Raw genomic sequence first — 4,830 nt, 5'->3', positions numbered from 1 at the left:
TACAAAGCATTTTAATTTCTTTTATCCTTCATTACAGCTGCTTCCTTTTGGCTATTTCATTGCGTTCCACTTCGCTACCCCGGCGAGTCCTTGCCGTCCTCGGGTCCACGGAGTCCTCGGAGTTTTCATCGTCGTCTGCTGTGTCAGATTACATACACTCCATTAACATTTTATGCGCTTGTATTATCGCAATTAAATTTTTAATGTTTTCATTTCAAGCACATTGCATTTTCATGTAGCGCCCCTACCTCGCTCCTCGCTCCTTTTTCCTTTTGGCCAGCACCCTTGCCAACCGCCGTTGGCATTGGCAGGAGCCAAGCAATCAGCACACGCAGCACCGCAGACAAACACCTCAGCCACACACACTTCGGATTCCCCCATTTCTCCCCGGTGACTCTACTAGCATCTACACTGAGAGAAAAGTTTCCCTGGAAGATACAAGTTTCTATTGTCAAAAGGGAAGTAATTGTTATAAAATTTTCTCTTGTTTTATATTTTTAAGTCCAGTGAGGTATTGAATCCATAAACAAATAGAAATATATTTTTTGGACTGTGTTAGAAAATTATGTTATCACTAAAACTCAATAATCTTATCGGAAAGCAAACATTACATTTTTGTTTAAAATTAAAAGTTTTAGGAAGGAGGCTAAAAACAATCCAATAAAATATGTTTACAATCAAATTAAAAGGATTAAATATTTCTAAGAATAATATGATTTTGTTTCCTACTTGCAGATACCTTTTCTTAGACAATTCAGAATTAGACAATATCAAAAGAATATGGTTTAATATAGATTAATATAAAAAAATCGTAAGTTTTCTAAGGATAAAAGCATGCAATTTCCCATTCATTTCCATGCTGGTTCCACTTTTTAGCTCAGTGCACCGATGGATACTTTCAGTTTGCCGCCTTCGGCCGACAGTAGCAACAAGCAGCAACAATGCAGGCAACGCAGTGCGCCGAATGTAAATGCAGGGGAGGGGGCGGGAAAAAAGAGGGGAACTGTTACGGGAGCAACTTCAGGTTCAGCGCGAGACGAGTGGCAACAATTGCAAACAGCAAAAAGCATTTTGTGCCGTAATAATTTTAATGAAAGTGTTGGCTGTAATCGCACTCTGTGCGGGACTTTCCCGGCTCTCATTTTCCGGCCAGCCCGCAAGTTGGCGCGTGGAAATTGGCGCTGCAACTGAAGCTGCTAATGCGTACGTGTCGGATTGACGAGTCTTTTAATTAATTTAAATTGCATAATTTATGCACTTTAAGGGCGAGAAAGAGCAGCCAAAGGACTCCAATCGCAGCTGGCGAAAAGACAATGGATGCTCATCAGTCCCGATTCTCTGTCTAGCCCCCAATTTCTGGACCAATCCAACCTCCCACCCTTCGGTCAATGCTCGGTTACATGCATGACTGCGCCGGAAATGAAGCTTTAACGACTTTGGCCGGGCTGCCAAAGTGAACACAACTTCCGCCAGGAAACCCTCGTCTGTTTCCAGTGTAATCAGCGAAAGTCCAAAAAAAAAGTAGGGGTTGAAAGACCTCAACGAAAAATAAATTTGTTTAAAACAATCGAACTGGGGTCAGCAGAATAAAACCACTGTGTTCATTAAACAGATTTGCTCACTTTAATTATCGAAATAAATGGCAGAAACGCATGATAACTTATAATTCAACAGAGTTGGTAGATACTGAACTCTTTCTTTAATTGGATTTAAATATTTCAGTTTGATTGAAAAATCTGTAAATTATAATTAGAGTTCTTCTGTACAGACAGGATAAACACATACTAATCTGTAAATATTTTTAAATACCGGTTTCCTTTGTGTTTAAATATACAATGGTGGTTTTCAATATTTAATAATTCAATAATGAATTCGTAATGCTTTGTATTCAAAATGTAATTTATTTACTCAATCCCGAATCCTTTTGAGTGAAAATTAAAGTTACCATTCAGCAAACTTTTACATTTCCGCCCAGTGCACAGAAGTCGCAACTGAATCAAAGATATTTCCATTACACCACCCCTTCATCAGCCGAATAAATCAAAGTCAGTTGTAAATTTGACACTTTGTGACCGCAGCTCTCGCACTTATTAGACCTGCTTTGTGGGAAAGTGGAAAGTGGCTGCTGGCTGGCACAGAAATAGAAATAGAAAATAGTAGCTGTGCTGATGCTGATGCGGCTCCTTACAATCAATTCCAATGATAATAAATTCAATTTTTGCTGCGCACGCGACTCCGTCGGACTAAATTGAAACGTTCCACACGTACGCCTAAAACTATCACTAGCCAAGTGTGACTATGACTATGGATTAGCAGTCGGCAGGAGCAGGAAGTGCGATGCACTCTATCTCTATCTCCCCGCCTCTCCCATCTCTTTCTCACCCCGTTTTCCCCCTCTCTTTCTCCGTGCTATCTGCTTCACACTTTTGTATGGCCTGCTAAACACAATCCTCGTTGCGGTGTCGAAGGCAAAACTTTTGCTTTTTCCGTTACAAAAAGTTTTTCTTTAGAAAATTGTTCGCCTTTGTATTGGATCGGCGGCAGTAGAAGAAGAAGCGAAAGCAGCTGCGGCGGGACAACTGCACTCGAAAAAAATGCTACTCATTTTCTGCTTAACAAGGAAAAATATCACTAATTTTTAAAGAAATATTTTCATATTTTTACACTTTTGTTTATAATTTTCTTTATATTTAATTGAAAATTCATTTAGTCCAGACTTTTTTAATAAATTAAAAAAATTGTCTACATAAAAATAAACAAGAAAGGAAGCTAGCTTCGGCCAGCCGAAGCTTATATACCCTTGCAGATCATTCCTATTAATTAACAAATCGCAAAAATGTTCAATTTTCTAATATTTCTCATTAATTTTCCGATCGTTCCTATGGCAGCTATATGATATAGTCGTCCGATTTTGATCCAATTAAAATTGAAATTCGGAAATATTTAAAAAGAGTCATATCCTAGAGTAGAAGATAATACAATAAAATCCAAAGAAGCTAGAATTTATTTCCTATTACTTTTCCATTAATTTTCCGATCGTTCCTATGGCAGCTATATGATATACTCGTCCGATTTTGATTAAATTAAAATTGAAATTCGGAAATATTTAAAAAGAGTCATATCCTAGAGTAGAAGATAATACAATAAAATCCAAAGAAGCTAGAATTTATTTCCTATTACTTTTCCATTAATTTTCCGATCGTTCCTATGGCAGCTATATGATATAGTAGTCCAATTTTTTAAATAATTAATTCGAAATTCAGATATATTTAAAAAATTACATCCCCAAAAGTAGAAGGTAATATTTCAAAAAACACCGAAGCTAGAATTTTTTAAAGTTTTTTTTTCCGATTGTTCCTATGGGAGCTATAAGATATAGTTGTCCGATCCGGTCGGCTCCGACATATATACTACCTGCAATAGAAAGAAGACTTTTGGGAAAGTTTCATCCCGATAGCTCAAAAACTGAGAGACTAGTTTGCGTAGAAACAGACAGACGGACAGACGGACAGACGGACGGACAGACGGACAGACGGACAGACGGACATGGCTAGATCGACTCGTCTTGTGATGCTGATCAAGAATATATATACTTTATGGGGTCGGAAATGTCTCCTTCACTGCGTTGCAAACTTCTGACTGAAATCATAATACCCTCTGCAAGGGTATAAAAATTTTTGTGGCCAATAATTGTTGCAGTGTTTATATAGTGAAATTATTCTTTATCTGTCTCTTAATAATTTTATTTTATGTGTTTTAATGCGATTTAAAATATTTATAATTATAAAATGTAGACGACTGCACTGTCTAGCCTCTAATTGTTATAATTTAAGAAGTCTATACTATTACTATAATAATGTTTCAAGTGTCCCTGTGGCATTGGCTTTGGTGGCGACGTCAGCACGTGTGGTTTGTGGTGGTTCCACCCACTGGACCACCGCCCATCAACACTTGGCCTGCTCATGAGCCCTGAAACGTGTTTGACATCGCCGAGTAGTTCTCACTCTTTGGGACCCGGACTCTTTCTCCGACTCCTTATCCTTCGCAGATCCCACAGGTCAATGGCTAAACTAACCTCAATTATTTGTCATTCAATATGATTATGGTCGAGAATCTGGCGCTGACTGCGATTGCGACTTGCGTTGCGGCTTGCATATTGAATATGGCCAAGAAGGATATGGAGGGAATTTCAGCTGCAGGCCTTTGATGCTGCTTCTTGTTCTCCTCATTTTACTAGTACTTCTTCATATTCTTCTTCATCCGCTACCCCTAACAATGGATGGGGAACAAAGACTAAGAAAACAAACTTGGCCATTGTGCTGGGCAAACATGCTTAATTATTCCATTAAAGTAATATTGCCTGTTACCTGGCTGTATCCCTTTTTCATTTCCATTTTTTAGCGCCGCTCGGTCTCCATCTTTCCCTTTCCGTTCCCTCACTTTTCTGTCTCTGCTCTGTGTGCTTGTTCATTGCTTTTGTGGCTTTGCTGTTGCGAAGTTGGAGCTTTGGAACTCACTAAAGTTCAATTAAAACTTAGTCAGCTGCTCGTCTGGTTTTGATCCCGTTGATGACGATGGCGATGGTGCAACCAACTCCGATTTGCCGCCCTCGTGCGAGTGCATTGACCATTAAATGAATTTTAATGTCTGCCCTTATTGGCTTCTGATGCGACTGTCGCCTGGTCTAGTGCTCCGTTATCTCCATCTCCCTCCCGGAAGCTCTCCACCCATTCTTGGTCCTGCGGGAAAGTTTTCGCCTCCTTTTTTGGCACGTGAGGATGTCGTCAGTCAGTCAGCTTGACGCACCAACTGTCTTTCAGGTGAAAAGCG

The sequence above is a fragment of the Drosophila takahashii genome, chromosome 2R (assembly GCF_030179915.1).
Source record: "Drosophila takahashii strain IR98-3 E-12201 chromosome 2R, DtakHiC1v2, whole genome shotgun sequence".
Lineage (NCBI taxonomy): Eukaryota > Metazoa > Arthropoda > Insecta > Diptera > Drosophilidae > Drosophila > Drosophila takahashii.
The sequence above is the reverse complement of the archived record's forward strand: the minus strand, read 5'-3'. Positions refer to the sequence as shown.